The sequence below is a fragment of the Schistocerca gregaria genome, chromosome 2, assembly GCF_023897955.1.
Source record: "Schistocerca gregaria isolate iqSchGreg1 chromosome 2, iqSchGreg1.2, whole genome shotgun sequence".
Classification (NCBI taxonomy): Eukaryota; Metazoa; Arthropoda; class Insecta; order Orthoptera; family Acrididae; genus Schistocerca; species Schistocerca gregaria.
Window position 1 is genome coordinate 247,732,866 of NC_064921.1, and position 17,664 is coordinate 247,750,529.

The window sequence follows — 17,664 nt, forward strand, 5'->3', positions numbered from 1 at the left end:
TGAGGCAGTGGCGGATACACACGTGGAGCCGCCCGCATTGCCGCCAGCGCCGGCCCCACCTGTCAGCCGATCCGATCCGAACTGTTATCGAGTAGTTGTAGCTGCCGGCCGGAGTGGCCGAGCGGTTGTAGGCGCTTCAGTTTGGAACCGCGCGACCGCTACGGTCGCAGGTTCGAATTCTGCCTCGGGCATGGATGTGTGTAACGTAGTTAGGTTTAAGTAGTTCTAAGTTCTAGGGGACTGATGACCTCAGCTGTTAAGTCCCATAGTGCTCAGAGCCATTTGAACCATTTTCAGTTGTAATTTCCTATGTAGCACACGCGTCCGCGTCATCGTATTTTATATGTTTCTGTCTCGCACATAGGGATCGACTTAATAGCTTTATCTGTTGAACACTCACCCTCACATTTATTGTTCTATTGACGATGTAGTTAACAAATTTACCATTAAGAATAGGCGCATAAAATTCATCGTTTAAGGAAGAGAACCACAGTTGTAACTTTTTTCTGTCAGAAGATGTCATTGTCTTGTGTATGTGTATGATCAGTTTAAATAAATGGTTATTAAACTTTGCATGTGACTTGACTATTTTTTATTATTGTAAAAGTAAAGGTAGCTCAAGACATATTTAGCGCCCCCTCCTTGAGGTTTTTCTGTATCCACCATTGACGTGAGCTCTCCTTCTTTGAACTTTTTCGATGTCCTTCATCAGTCCTAATTGACAAAGACCCCGTACCGCGGTACAATAATCCAGAAGAGGATTCATAAACATAGTGTTGTCACCATCTTCAGGAGATTTGTTGCATCTTCTAGTGTTCTGTCAGTAAATCGCAATCTTTGATGCCTCCCCTACAACATTTCCTACGTGATGGGTCCAATTTAAGTTGGTCGTAGCTGTAATTATATGATTTTTAGTTGAATCGACAACCTTGTATTTCTATTGTGTGACAAAAATTTAACGGAGTTTTTTTTTTAGTATTTTGTTGGGGCTCTCACAGATTTTATTGTACAGTGTCAATTGCCACGTTTCTCACCATGCATATATCTTGTCTAAATCGTTGTGTAATTCGTTTTTATCTTCTAATAACTTTAGTGGGTGGTAAGCGACAGCAGCAAGCAATCTAAAAACCCTGCTCAGGTTGGCTTCTGCTCGTAAATCGTTCGTACAACTTATGAACATCAGAGGGCCTATAACGCTTCCATGCGGAACCGAGGCATAACGTCGGTTACACTAGATGACTTCCCGTCAGTTACCACGATCTTCAACATTTCAAAATGATGTATCCCGCTAAAGCAAACGTTAAATTCGTGCGCGCAAGTTTTTGTGACGAGTAGTGGTCCAATCTGCACAAGGTCCAGTCCATCAAGGATTGTAAACAGTGGCAGTCTCGGAAGTGGGCATGTTATGAACGACTGCGCATCACTTCGTGAATCACTGCTTCCCGTTGTATATGAGGCAGGCACTCTTTGTTATGACAAATGAAGCAGTTTACAAACATGTCCGTCCCACGCACTACTCATTCAAAACCTCGTGGTGCGTAAAATATGCATTGCCGACCGTTGCTTCCTAATCTCGAAATAAGCGGTATACAGTATTCACCGTCAGGGGCCGATATGGGGTGTTCCTCTGGGAGCGAAGAAAGGGGGGGGGGGGGCTTCACCATTTGTTACTCTCTTTCTTCCTCTTACCGCTGCCCCCCCCCCCCCCTCCTCACACCTTCACCAGACCCACAAATATAACTTTCCGTCTTGTTAACTTTTAATTTAGGCTACATCAGATGCCTAAGATTTCTAATAATTATAATAAAAATAAAATTTATTAAGTATTTTATTTAATAATTATATATTTACACCATTGCTGACTATATGGCGTTTCCATAATTTCCATAAATCGTAATTCAGAAAAATATAGCATTTGAAAGGCTTTCATCTGAAATTTTGTGGGGTCCTTATATCGTGCTTTCGTTCTAACAACTGTAAGTTATGCAACAGATTTTTCTCTGCAGATTTCTTTTGAAAAAATCGGAATTTGTTGTGCGACATCGTGGAATATTTCTGCTTCAGTTTGTTTACCCTCACGGAGTTGGCTCAAATGGCTCTGAGCACTATGAGACTCAACATCTGAGGTCATCAGTCCCCTAGAACGTAGAACTACTTAAACCTAACTAACCTAACGACATCACACACATCCATGCCCGAGGCAGGATTCGAACCTGCGACCGTAGCGGTCACACGATTCCAAACTGATGCTCCTAGAACCGCCCGGCCACACCGGCCGGCTCTCACGAAGTTCCCATACGGGCAGCGTTATAGGTAGCCTCCAAAATGGCGTCTGTAACGGAGATGCAATCGAAGCAGAGACCTACCATTGAGATTCTTTTGGCGGAAAACCAGAGTATCTCAGACATTTATAGGCGCTTGCAGAATGTGCGCGGAGGCCTGGCAGCGAACAAAAGCACGATGAGTCGTTGGGCGAGGCTTCTGTCATCACTGCAACAGGTTCGATATCCCGTGTGCCGGCCGGTCACATACAACTGTGACTACAGCAATGTCGGAACGTGGAGACACTCATTCGAGGTAACGGACAGACCACGATCAAACCCTTCGCTGCACAACTGGACGTCTCTGCTAGAAGTGCTGACGATATCGTCCACCAATTGGGGTACTTAAAGGCATGTGCCCGCAGGGTTCCTCGCCGCCTAACAGTAGACCAGAAAGAGCAACGAAGGATCATCCGTGCGGAATCGCTTGCGCGTTACGAGTCTGATAGTTGCAATTTTTTGTTGAAAATCGCCACAGGCGATTAAACGTGGATTCATCACTTCGAATACTACCTCTCCTTCGAAGAAAATGTTCAAAGCCGCACCCTCAGCCGGTAAAGTCATGGCGACGGTCTTTGGGGCTCCATTTGATGTCCTCTCTCATGGTAAGAGGATCATCTCTTAAGTGTACTGTGCTACCCTCAGGAAACTGAAGAAACGACTTCACCTTGTTCGTCGCCATGAAAATGCAAACGGACACCTTCTCCACAACAACGCAAGGTCTCATACAACTCTGCGCACCCGAGAGGGGCTGAGAAAACTTCATTGGACTGTTCTTCCTCACCCACCCAACAGCCCGAATCTCGCACCTTCCAACTTCCAGCTGTCTGACACAGTGATGGACGCACTCCGCGAGAAGCAGTACATGGATGAGGGGGAGGTTAGTGATGTAGCAAGATGTTGGCTCCGACATCGACCGGTAGAGTGGTACCACGTGGAAATACGGGCCCTCTCAGTAAGGTGGCGTAAGGTCGTCGCATTGAACGAAGATTATGTCGAAAAATAAAGTTTTGTAACAAAAAGAGTGGCAAAAATGATCCAATGGCATCCTGAATAAAGCCAGCATACTTTGAGAAAAACAAATGTGTTGCGTTACTTATTGAATACCCCTCGTAGTAGGGGCTCTCACAACATGCTCAGTGCTATAATTTGCACGAAATAAAACCGAAGTGTGCACTCACTGTTTTTAGTATTTCACTTAGCACTGCGAATATGAACGCAGGTCTGCAGACAGTGGCTACGCGAGCGTGTAAATCAAGAGAATACTGTTTGATTCAGGTGTGTCCGCCTGCGTTCAGGAAGTCCGCCTTTTGTTATTATTTTGACTCGGTGTAGGGTGTTTAAATTTGGTCTTGCCTCACACGACTCCGTGTGGTTTGCCGGTGCTACCTGTAGTCACACGAATCATGTCTTATATTTTTTTGACAGCAGCTAAGTCAGCCTGTAAGAGTGCACCTTCACCTGGCTGAAACGTTACCAAGCTCTGCGACAGGTGATCGACGTGGGCAGGCCGTCGGTCAACCAGATGCAAGGTATCCTGTGTTAAATATAGCTTGTAATTTATACAGTTCCTGATCATTTTCGAGAAGCTTTAAATTTCATGTTCCTTTATTCCCGCAAGTTAACTGTGAAATTTGAAAATTGATGTAACTAAAACTAGAAACGCTTCTACTAAAATGTTTGGAGAAGGGAGAGATCATGACGCTCTCTTGTTATAGTGCGTATAATTTTGACTTCTCTGTCCACGTTTACATTTCGTCCATATTATAGACTGGCTGGACAGTTTAGACTTCAACGTCACTTGACATCCATTTCGTTGTAGAGGGTTCTGGGAAGAGCTGAGTAAGTTATTGTTGAAGCACTCATCTTGTGATCCTGGAGAACCCAGGGACGACAGTTGAACTAATATAGGGTGTATATAAATCGCGGAAACACTTTCAATTATTTATTGCACAAGAACCAGACATTTTACAGATATCATACATATGTCATTTTGAAGAGAAACCCTGAAAGTTTTTTTTTTTTTTCATGTATACTGCCACAGTGTAGTTTGGTAATTTGCTACAGGAGGGGACAGCTAGTTTCATAAAATAACCTCTCCGATCGCCAGATCTCACTCCGTGTGATTTTTCTCTTTAGGGACACATTAAAGATCTGGTGTCTGTACCGCCTGTACCACGTGATGTAGCAGAGCTCCGGGAGAGAATACGGGAAGCGACTGCCACAGTTGACGATGCCATGCTGGGACGGGTATGGCAAGAATTCGATTGCCTTATTGACGTCTGCCGGTTCACTCATGGTTCGCATATCGAATGTTTGTATGTTGTTATCTTCTTTATATCACTTTTTTTGTGCTGGTGCTCGAACCACTTGATCAGGGTAAGGGATAGGTATGACCTTCTGAAGATTAAATTTATTTTGTGCAACTGGTTGCTGAGTATTTCGATGTAAACAACTACGGTTGCTGAAGATGGTCTGACCCCCGCTTCGAAATAGTTTGAGTAGAATGCTCTCGCGGAAAACTGTGTCGAGCCTATGTAAAGAGTGACAGGTCACCCAAATTACATCCAGAACGAGTATACAAGTCAAGCTACAGCGAACAATGTGGCGAATATTCTCACTGCAGCCAGTAATTTAGTAATTTCTGTCGTTTTACACAATACCTCTTTTATTTCGTGAACATTCAAGATAATTAGGGAAACGAAATTTTCCATAAATGATAGTACACAGAGGAGCACTTAATTTTGTTACATGTTTAATTGTTTTGACTGTCGTGCCAATCGAAATAGTTTGGTCTTTTGTTCAGGGGAACGATGAACATTTTCGAACGGTCGTAAAAAGCTCTTAAAAAGCTTTTGAAAATACGAATGCTGTAATCTAATGCTTGATAATGTTGGCATTGAAACTTTTCGCTTACGTATCTGAGAAATGTGGTAAAATTTAAACGCAATCTCTTGCTAGGCTCAACCGTTGTACCAAGCCTTTAGATGTTTGCTTGTCCCCCACAGTCATGGACTGTGCGGCTGGTCCCAGCGGAGGTTCGAGTCCTCCCTCGGGCATAGGTGTGTGTGTTTGTCATTAGGATAATTTAGGTTAAGTAGTGTGTAAGTTTTGGGACTGATGACCTTAGCAGTTAAGTCCCATAAGATTTCACACACATTTTTGTCCCCCACAACAGCTGTTCCCTTAAACAAAAATACGTACACACGTTTTGAATAGTTTTCCTAAGCGCCTTTTGGTAAGCAAGAAGATAGCGTGTACAGAAATCGAATCCTAACATACACATAAATTGAACCTCATAGTGTTGTTTTTTCTAGTCTTCTTTATGCGCCAACCCTCCTCCGTTATCCAAGTTTGGAGTGGCAACAGCAACTTCTGGGCTTTTAATTACCGCAGGCCGCATGGTACAAGACAGAAATGCTGTCATAGAACTTCTGGGAAATCATCAATTTGCGTAAAAACCATGAGCTTGCAGCAACTGAACCTGGACTGGAGAAATAAAGATAAACTTGAACGAAAATAGTTTGGGAGAAGAAGTAAGCAAGTTCATTGGCTAAGTACACGATGCACTACGAAGAAGTTGATTGATAGAATTGTTGGAGGTCCGGTAAGATACTGCACCCAATTCTGTTCAATTGGAGCGTTAGATCGTCAAGATCCCGAACAAATTGTAGGGCCGTGCCCATAACGCTCCCAACGTTTTCAACTGGGAACAGATCCGCCGACGTTGCTGGCCAAGGTTGCGTTAGGCAAGTACGAAGACGAGCAATAGACACCCTCGCCGAGTGGGAGCGGGTATTATTTTCCTGAGATGTGAGCCCATGGTTTGCCATGAAGGGCAACAAAACGGGGCGTAGGATATCGTCGACGTACCGTTTTGCTGAAAGGATGCCGCAGATGGCAACCGAAAGGATCCAGCTATATAATTAGTCACCCCAGAGCATCACTCCTGGTTGTCTGCCCGTATAGCGGGCGACAGTTACGTTGGTATCCCACCGTTGTCTGGGGTGTCTGCAGACACATCTTCGGCCCGGAATCTCATTGACTGAAGTAGAAGTGTCTTCAGCAGTGAGTTCCGCTTCGAATTGAACCTCAATGACTAGCGGGGTGCGTCTTTTTTTTTATATAATCATCTCATTTCACGCTAGTTTAAACACGGAAACCATCAAATACGGCACTTTAGCTTGACAACGTTGGACTTTAATATGGCATCAGTTCAATATGCTTCTATCAAATATTCAGAGCACACGACAATCGACATCAATAAAGGTCTTCGACTCGTCACATACGACAGATGTAGCACATACGACAGATGTAGGAATAGTATGCTATCAAACTCAAAAACAAATAGTCACCTTTCAACCTAAGTAAAATCTCTGGTTACGGGACCACCACAGCGCTCGTACCAGTAAACAGCTGCTTGTCGCATCACATTCGTAGGTTGTGCCAACTCAGAACCAAATTACTGCCTCCCACCGTTATCCACACCATGGGCAACGCTACAGTTTCCGTCATTACAAACTTCATTCAACAAAACAGTAAATTTAGTGAAATTACAATGAAATGAACACCCTTAGCTGCTTACAGGCGCTGACATACGTCAACGGGGACAGTTGAAAATGTGTACCCCGACCGGGACTCGAACCCGGGATCTCCTGCTTACGTGGCAGACGCTCTATCCATCTTTTTTTTCTTTTTTTAATTCTCATTTTGTTCGTTTTCGTTCGTTGTATGTGCTCGTCGGGGCGGACGTCGTAAGACATCCGTTTATGTTCGCCTTTTATCGGTTAACTCAGTTTTTTTATTACAGAGGGCAGCTAACCCTCTGACCGAACACGCTGAGCTACGGTGCCGGCTTTTCATCTGAGCCACCGAGGACACAGAGGATGCACAAACAGTGCCCGAACTGTTACGGGAATCGGCGACGCGCCGCGAGTAACGAGTATAATGGGCAGGGGCACTACGAATGTAGTGCGGGACAATACGTTGAGAGTGTGGGTTTCGCGGGAGGCGTGCCAGAGATAAATCCCTGCAGTCCTCTGTGTCCTCGGTGGCTCAGACGGATAGAGCGTCTGCCATGTAAGCAGGAGATCCCGGGTTCGAATCCCGGTCGGGGCACATATTTACATCTGTCCCCGTTGGCGTATGTCAACGCCTGTAAGCAGCTAAGGGTGTTCATTTCATTGTAATTTCATTCTAATGAGCTGCATGGTCACCGATGGTTCAAATGGCTCTGAGCACTATGGGACTCAACATCTATGGTCATAAGTCCCCTAGAACTTAGAACTACTTAAACCTAACTAACCTAAGGACATCACACAACACCCAGTCATCACGAGGCAGAGAAAATCCCTGACCCCGCCGAGCATCGAACCCGGGAAACCGGGCGCGGGAAGCGAGAACGCTACCGACGACCACGAGCTGCGGATCCGAAAGGACAGATACCATCTTAGTATGCAGGGTGTTACAAAAAGGTACGGCCAAACTTTGAGGAAACATTCCTCACACACAAATAAAGAAAAGATGTTGTGTGGACATGTGTCCGGAAACGCTTAATTTCCATGTTAGAGCTCATTTAATTTCGTTAGTATGTACTGTACGTTATCGTGATTTCGTACAGGATATTCTACCTGTGCTGCTAGAACATGTGCCTTTACAAGTACGACACAACATGTGGTTCATGCACGATGGAGCTCCTGCAGATTCAGTCGAAGTGTTCGTACGCTTCTCAACAACAGATTCGGTGACCGATGGATTGGTAGAGGCGGACCAACTCCATGGCGTCCACGCTCTCCTGACCTCAACCCTCTTGACTTTCATTTATGGGGGCATTTGAAAGCTCTTGTCTACACAACGCCGGTACCAAATGGAGAGACTCTTCTTGCTCGTATTGTGGACGGCTGTGATACAATACGCCATTCTCCTGGGCTGCATCAGCGCATCAGGGATTCCATGCGACGGAGGGTGGATGCATGTATCCTCGCTAACGGAGGACATTTGGAACATTTCCTGTAACAAAGTGTTTGAAGTCACGCTGGTACGTTCTGTTGCTGTGTGTTTACATTCCATGATTAATGTGATTTGAAGAGAAGTAATAAAATGAGCTCTAACATGGAAAGTAAGCGTTTCCGGACACATGTCCACATAACATATTTTCTTTCTTTGTGTGTGAGGAATGTTTCCTCAAAGTTTGGCCGTACCTTTTTGTAACACTCTGTATATATAGTAAATTTAGCATTCAATAATAGTGAAACAACACTTGCAGCAACCTTTTTTTCCCCACAGAAACATGCTTATGTTGCATCACAAGTCCTGCGTTTGGCTGAAAATTCGTATTTAGATTTGGCGTGCAACGAAAATATGCTGTTTTTATGCAACGGCACATTAATCGAGATTTGCTCCCGCGAGTACACTGATGATTTCGCACCATTATTTTATGAACATCGTCCCGTGTCCTCTGTTTCTGTGTGTTGACTTTCAATGGTAAATTATATCCTGACACTAGAAGCAGTTACAATGTTACATCCTTTCGCTTATAGACCCGTCAGTAACACGTCTCTGTAAAACTTGTCAGCGAACGTAGCGATGTCCCTTTTATATTGAAAGCGTACAACCCATTCTTTCGCTAATTACCTCTCGCTGAATTTCATCCGCTGCACGACATGCCGCTAATTCCGAGTTAAATCGGGTTTACCTGTTTTCCCGAAGCTACTGTTTGCAAAGCAGTCCTATTCAGCGGCGGCTGGTCTTTTTGCTAACCGTTTAGCGGGCACGGTCGCGTCCCCTTGTATCGGGCACGCCTCCTTCGCACTGCTCTATTTGCGTGCGGGCTGAATAGGTAATGCAGGTGGCCGCCTCTGCCGCAGTTAGCGCGCCCAGGGTTAGGAGAAATTAATGACGGCAGAGAGCCGCTCGCGCGCGCACATGCGCGCCGGAACACCCACACGCGGCGGTGCGGCTGACAGCTCTTTGTGCGGCGTGCCTTTGTTGTAGCGCGCACCGGAGACAATGTAGTCGTCGGCCTCTCTTATTTGTTTGCTCTGGTTGCCAAACACAGCGCGGCCACTGCTCCTTAACTCGCCGTTTTTCATAATGCTCAGATTGAAAGATTTCACAGAAACTCGTACTGCTCTACAGAGCTGCCGCTACGCATTGGAAAACCGGAGCGTAAAGCATTAGTACGACGACTTGACAGACCACAAATTTATAAATCTTAATATACAGGGTGCTCGGAAATTCCCGTTACAAACTTCTACGACATGTAGAGGGTTGTGACTACATAACATTTTGAATAGGAACCCATGTCCGGAAACGTATCGTTTCCTTTCTACGACAGTTTCAATGCGGATGATTATCTCATCCACACCCACGTGAGAAATATACTTAGGCGTGACCCAGTACAATTGTTGCAATCCATTTGAAAATAATACTGACTCGTTCCGTTATTACTTATGCATTTGCGTTACAACTTACAAATTGTGGTTTACAATAGTCGACAACAAGAACCCAGCATCTCTACGGCACCAGCCGCAACGTACCGATGCATTACAACAGCGGCTCGATGTGGCGACCACCAACGTTGTTGCACACATTGTACCTCCGAAGCATGTTCTGGTGCACTCTCTCCATCCCACCTGGTCTCTCTTCAGTGTCTTGTGCAGCGGCCAGAACTCGTGCCAGGGGATCTTCCTGTGTCTCTGCAGTTGTCTCATAAAATAGGCTCTTCATACGACCCTACAAGAAGTAGTCCATAGGGGTTAAATCCGTCGATCGTGGCGGCCATGCAGTTGGACCACCACGGCCTATCCATCTTTCACCATACCGTCCGTTGGGATGTCTCCGGATAGAAAGTGAAAAGTGAGGTGGTGCTCTATCATGCTAAAACCACATTTCCTGACGGCATTCAATGGCACAGCTTCCAATAACGGGTCCATTACGTGTCGTAGGAAGTATGCGGAACCCGTGAGCTTGGATAGAAGGAGCTATGTTCCAATCACATGACCCTCCAGAATACCTGCCCACACGTTAATTCCAAACCTGTCTTGAAATCCCTGAACATGCGTGGCATGAGAGTTTTCGTCCGTCCAGACATGGCTATGTCGAACATTCAGAACACAATCCCTTGTGAACCTACATTCATCTGTGAAGAGCTATCGACGTGGAAACAGGGGTGCGTCGATGCAACGGTGCAGGAACCATGTGCAGAAAAATGGTTCAAATGGCTCTGAGCACTATGGGACTTAACATCTAAGGTCATCAGTCCCCTAGACATAGAACTACTTAAACCTAACTAACCTAAGGACATCACACACATCCATGCCCGAGGCAGGATTCGAACCTGCGACCGTACGGGCGTGCGGTTCCAGACTGAAGCGTGTACCCTTTGTAAGTGGTGCGGATGTAATTGTTGCTCCTGCTCGACGTCCAACACGGTACTGTGACTAACAGCCATTGCACGCGCAATTGTTCGCGAACTCGTTGACGGGCTATCTTCAATGCGACGCAGTACACCTTCTTCAAATCCGGGAGTACGGCGTCGCCGTGGAGCACCACAGTCCTGCGCCCGCCGAGGTGGAAGAGCGGTTCTAGCCGTTTCAGTCTGGAACCGCGCGACCGCTACAGTCGCAGGTTCGAATCCTGCCTCGGGCATGGATGTGTGTGATGTCCTTAGGTTGGTTAGGTTTAAGTAGTTCTAAGTTCTAGGGGACTGATGACCACAGATGTTAAGTCCCATAGTGCTCAGAGCCATTCGAACCATTTTTCTGGTTTTGGTTCTTGAAGAACAATAGACTACCATTCCTTCACAGACATTCAGACGCCTCACTGAAAGTGGCTCCAGCAGAGTTCAACCTGCCACAAAAGCAAAATGTGGACACACTCCACGGTAGTATCTAGTAATAGATGTCCGAAAACTTTTGATTAGATACTGTATAACGTTTCTTGGACTGTTAGTGCGAACCCATTATAATTATTATTTGTATCTTTATGTGTTCTTTGCTTACCTATTGTTAGCACGAAACGACATTTTTGTAATATCTTCTCATTGCAGTCTCCAGCAAGCATAATTTTCCGAGTCGCTTGCCCTCTCAGTCAGAATCCCAATCCCACTGGCAGACATTATATTTTTATTTTTCCTCCTTGAAGTTTAATTTCCTTTCAGAATCTCTCCTTGCTTCATTCATCCTTCATGTACAGACTAAATAACATCGCTGGTGGCTACAGCTAGTTCTGCCAGGTGGCTCGATTTCCGCGGGTTGCCCCGGTTTTTAGTGTGTCGTGACCACTCCCGCCTAAGCCTTAGGCCGTGTCCTACGTGAGCGACAGAAGCGAGCGACAGCTTCAGGCGACAAAACACAACCGCAGGTATAGTTACGGAAGTGTCCTACGTGAGCGACATCTGTGTCGCTGCCTGTCTCCCGCTGCAACTGGCGACGTTTGAATTCAAACGTGTTTGAAACTTGCTGCTGGAGCACGCGCGACAGTAAGCGACAGCCACGTGCCTTCTTGGCAAACCAGTGGAGCGGACGCGACAGCAAGTATGAATTACTTTAAATTCAATTTTAAGAAAACTATTCGGTGAAAAAATTTGATTCTTCCGCAACCTGTAGCGTGATATCTTTAAATGGTAAAGGTCAGAATTTATTTTCGTTATTCCTCATATTTACTGTGCTGCACGAAACTGAGTACATGGCTGCACGAATTTTTAAGAATTTTCAGAGGTAAAATCATATTGTGTGAACTTTCCGTATAGTTCATTAAGGCCATACATTATTGCCTATGAAATGTAACCAATATATCTAAATTGTATTTAAAGTTGAGACCGGAATGTAATCAAATATTAGTTGTTATATCCGCGGACGGTTCGCTCGCGGCGTGTCCGAACCTTTTCTGCGCTACGGGAATCAAGTAGTCGTAAAAATCGTCGTATCTCACAAAAAAGTTCAAGATATGGAAACGACGAGTTTTGGAAATGAGAGAACGCAGAAAGAACTACTTTATCATATGATTAACACGTGATATGTTTTTGTAAACGCGTGAGCAGAGCGGAAACAAAACTCCCTGTAATTTACACCATGAGGTTTTCTCCAAATTTTCATAGCCAAACAAAGGGAGAGAAACAAGTAAACGGAGTATCCAAGTGGCCAGCAAGAGGTCTAGTTTGGCATGAAAGTAATCAGGGTAATTAACGAAAAATTAGTTAATAAGCTGAGGGAAAATTGAAATATTTCACAAAAAGCTGCTATATAAATGAAGTGTCAAAAATTTCATCTGTTCAAGACCTAGCTATTTTGCAGGTAGGAAGATACATTGGTGCGGTATTTAAATGTCAAAAAGGCTTCCTTCGAATCAAGTACGTTAGGAAGGCAAATGAGGTGTCAGTAAGATCATGCTTTCTGAATAAAACTTGAAATTAAAAAATGAAAGAAAGCAGTCAAATATTCTATGAAATGATTTGTGTAACAGAAATAAGTAGATCAGAGAATCGTTTTGCGTGCCTTTGAATGATGCTCGAAATCATGAACAGAAAATGAGGTGCACCAAAAGTTTCCCTAATATTTTTATTTCATACTTTTAGACAAAATGTTACACAAAAAGTTTGACTTTCTTTTCAAAAATTTTGTAAGCTTTACTTTTGCAAACTATTTAGAGTAACTGAAACGCTTGGCCTTAACACTGACTGCTGATGAACATCAAATATCTGTAAAATTTAATGGTTCATTGTAATTTATTAGGAATTAAATGTGTGTGATATACTGAGATAGGTGTGAAGATCAAGTTCTTTGGAAAGACCTTAAAAATATACTTAGCGATGTAGTGTAAACAGTATAGATAAAACTTAAAGACGGAATTGTAACTGAGTCAGTAAGAATATAAGAACAGCCAAGAATCGAACTCAGGACCTTTTTCCTAACACATAATTACGAATAGTAAACGCTACCTCTACACCACAGCTACCTTCTGTGTAATTACGTTTGTATTTAGCGTTGTTAGTCATGTAGTAGTCATTACTCTGTATATGCTGACTGTTAAAAGTCTTGATCATGTAAAAAAAATGCATTCGTATTTAATTTATTGATGAGATAATGGAATGCTCCTCTGCTCATTCACGTGTATCCGAAGAATTTGTCTGGAGATATTCATAGTTCATGATATTCATGAAATTCTCCATGAAGATTCCTCCCTTTGTAAATTACATGCACAGCATTCCTTTTCCCTTTATTTTCTTAAGTAAACCCAATTCTGTAGCCTTACTTTCCTGCTACAGTACTGTACAGGTTAAGGACGCCGTTTTATAGAAACATCTGGTTGGCTCTAAGCAGCCATCTTGTAACGCGACATGGTCGCTCGAACGCAGGACACCCAAGCTTTCTGCCCGATGCTGCTGCTTATCGCTGGAGTATCGCGTATCCAGGAGTCGATTGCTCTCGCTCGCTTCTGTTGCTCACGTAGGACACGGCCTTACGCGAGGTGCCAGATATTCCGAGTTTTAGACACTGCTGACAGTTAAATATAATGTGCATTCACTTCAGAAATAATATTTGTTTTACCGTCGATTTTTTTAACCATCGTCCATAAGTCCCGATTTTCTGCAAGTTGGACATACCTACAGCCCTGAGTCACCCGCTTCTTAGTTATTGTCTCTGTTGCTGTTGTGGATGTTGTTGTGGCCGTTCATCAATACTGCCTGTCGGTTGTGTAGTGCTTCGGTCTTACAACTAGAGTCTGGTTTCCGTACGAGCTATAGATAACCTTTCGGTCTCTGTACTTCATGCTTGATAATTTAAAAATTCCGTGCCTTTTCTAAACATACAAATACTATAAATGTGGGTTTGTCTTTAAAAGTTGTTATAATGTGAAAAACAACGAAAGTAAATCGACGATAACGTGATGTAGCGGGGTGAAAGTGGCTAATATTGAGGGAAATAGTAAATGAGAAATTAAAGGTAGCAGACGAGTTGTGTTGTTTGGGCAGTAAAATAAGTGACGATGACAGAAGTAAAGATGATAGTGCCGCAATAAGATCTGCTTTTGTGAAAAGGAGGAATACGTCAACATCGAATATAAATTTAAGTGAAACTCCCTGGCAGATTAAAACTGTGTGCCGGACCGAGACTCGAACTCGGGACCTTTGCCTTTCGCGGGCAAGTGCTCTACCAACTGAACTACCCAAGCACGACTCACGCCCCGTCCCCACAGCTTTAATTCCGCCAGTACCTCGTCTCCTACCTTCCAAACTTGACAGAAGCTCTCCTGCGAACGGGGCGTGATTGTGCTTGGGTAGCTCAGTTGGTAGAGCACTTGTCCGCGAAAGGCAAAGGTCCCGAGGTCGAGTCTCGGTCCGGCACACAGTTCTAAGCTGCCAGCAAGTTTCATATCAGCGCACATTCCGCTGTAGAGTGAAAATTTCATTGTATAAATTTAAGTGTTGGAAAGTGGCTTCTGAAAGTTTGTCTGAAATGTACCCACAGATGGCATTGGAATATAGACGATAAACAGTACAGACAAGAATAGAACAGAAGCTTTTGAAATGTGGTAGTAGAGAAGATGCCGAAGATAATAATTGTAGATTGGAAAACCAATGAGGAGGTAGCAAATAGAGTAGGAGGAAAACTCTTAGTAGCGCAACTTGACTAAAAGAAGAAATCGGTTGATAGATGAAATAGTCATCAATTGGATAATGGCGGTAAATAAGGAGAGTAAATATTGTAGAGGGGACTAAGTGATGAATACAGTAACCAGGTTCAAATGGATGTACGTTCCAGTAGTTATGCAGAGATGAAGAGTCTTGCACAGGATACAGGCCGGCCGGGATGGCCGAGCGGTTCTAGGCGCGACCGCAACGATCGCAGGTTCGAATCCAGCCTCGGGCATGGATGTGTTTGATGTCCTTAGGTTAGCTAGGTTTAAGTAGTTCTAAGTTGTAGGGGACTGGTGACCTCAGATGTTAAGTCCCATACTGCTCAGAGCCATTTGAACCATTTGAACAAGATACAGCGGCATGGCAGCAGGAAACCAGTCTTTGGACTCAGGACAGCAACAGCAGACATGGCATCGATGTGTTGACAGTGTGTGTCAAATGATTTTTGGATGTCTGTGGGAAACAAACTAAACCCATAAGATTTGTTGCATTATCGGAGCTAGATGTCGCATAGCGCGGCTTCTCCAATGACTTCTAGCCAGATGGTTTCCACTGTGCGGGCTGCTTTTTTGTTTTTTATCGATATGTGGGTCACTCGGCTGGCAGCCACGAGCCCGATCGCCGTTCGGCTCCAGCAAATTAGCGGCTGGCTGCCCGTGGCAGCGCGCTATCGTAATCGCATCTCGTTAAACTTTTTGGCAGCGCGGCGCGGCTCAGGCGCGCAGTGACGGCGGGCGTGTGCAGTAATTGCGGCAGCATTCCACCCGGCCCCTAGCTGGAGCTGGAGCTGGAGGCCAGCCCGGGCCTAGCAGGGCACACAATTAATGCCCGCAGCACAGAGGTGCCAGCTGCCCAGCGACCCTGCTGCGTTTTTTTGTCAGACGGCGGCTCTGGCCACCACGCTCAACCACTTTGGGCCGGTTCCCACTGCGGCGTCTGCCTTTTTTATTTCGGGTCGAGGGCCGTGGCACAGCGTGCGTTTATATCTCGTCGATACGAGCCCAACTGCAGGCTCGTGACGTCGCTACAGATGTCGTCCAATAGCGTCTGTACGTCAAGGCGTGTCGCAGTCGAGTGTGTTCGGAGCCTTGTTGCTCACGTTAAAGCGAAAACCGGCAAGGGTGAAAGTACACATTTTTGTACTTTTATTTATCTTTATCGACGATTCATTACTAAGTGGAGCATGTTTAACAGATTACGTGGTATCACGTATCGATGTCACCACTACTGGCGTATCACAGTTGGCAACGGAATTATAAGTTCCCATCCAACGCCAATGGTCTGGCAGACCCGCTGAGCCACGCCTCTAGCAGCTCTGTACTACGAGAGCGCTCTGTCGCTGGCGGGCGGCAGCCGCTCCCCTCACTCGCACTTGGAGCCACTTCGCCACCGGCCCCTGCGCAGAAGCTACCTAGTGACTGCTCCAACCCCATCGTTGTTGCTATTGCATGAACTGCAATCTGTTTCTTGCTATTTCTCCAAACTAACATAGTGAGGCCGTAGCTGTGTAAAATTAATGTAGGTTGATTCTTACAAAGAAAAAGACAGCAACCAGCCACTATTAAAACTGCTATTTATGTAAGTAAATAGCGACGTAACCGGTTTCGAACTGACAAGTTCCTCATCAGACGGCTGTTCGCATGATTTGCAAGATACACTTTACACGATCGTCAGTTTTTGATTTTCATTTCGCCACAGTGAAAGAATAAAAACCTAAAACTGACGATCATGTAAAGTGTATCTTGCAAATCATGTGAACAGCCGTCTGATGATGAACTTGTCAGTTCGAAAGCGGTTGCGGCGCTATCTACATAAATAAATAGTGGCTGGTTGCTGTCTTCCTCTTTGTAAGAATTGACCTTCACTCTGTTTCTTGTTGCGTAATTTGTAGTGAGTCTTCGTACGTTTGGCGAAATACAAGTTAAGTAAATATTCTGCTTTCTGTGTTGACTTGCTCACTAATCACCTCTGCTCCCATCCAGCTTTCCTACGACGACAGTCGCTGCACCACTCTAGACCACCTCTTCTTACTGTTGTGTATGACGTCGCACGCAAAACATATTATGGGATTACCTATGAAAACTACCCGACACGTAATATTACAGAAAAAGCTTGTAATAATAGTAGAAAAAAATTATTATTAATAATAATGTGACAGAAGTAAGTTATAATGAAAATACCTAGCTGAGCCGACAAGAACTACGACAAATAAAGAAAACGAAACACCGCGGCCGTATCAACGAAGAAATTTGTTTCAAGTCACTAGTTTCGGGGCAAGACTTACGCCACCTTTAGGTACACTATGGACCAAAAGAAGGCTTTCATTACTTCCCCCGTATACCATAGAACCCATATAATACGAGCTTTCGCGCGGCTCCCCTCGTCGGAGGTTCGAGACCTCCCTGGGGCATGTGTGTGTGTGTGTGTGTGTGTGTGTTGCCCATAGAGTAATTTAGTTTAAGTTAGATTAAGTAGTATGCAAGCCTAGGGACTGATGACCTCAGCAGTTTGGTCTCACAGAACTTTCCACACATTTCCATAATACTAGTGGTCGTGGGCTGCATGCACTCCTGTTGTATGGAATCCACTACAATTAGTATTATAAGGGCTGTACGATACATGAGCCATCGAATGAAAGTACTCTTTTGGTTTATCGTGGACCTGAACATGTCGTGTTGCGCCGAAACGAGTCATCTGAAATAA

The 17,664-nt window shown here is 44.7% G+C and overlaps 1 protein-coding gene and 1 non-coding gene across 2 annotated transcripts in view; both read left to right on the forward strand.

The window, feature by feature from the left end:
* Positions 1-17,664, forward strand: part of LOC126336785 (uncharacterized) — a 1,589,831-nt gene that overhangs the window by 90,232 nt on the left and 1,481,935 nt on the right. The gene's annotated exons all lie outside the window — the stretch shown is intronic.
* On the forward strand, positions 7,366-7,439 carry Trnat-ugu (transfer RNA threonine (anticodon UGU)). Its single transcript has one exon. It is a non-coding gene; the product is annotated as a tRNA-Thr (tRNA).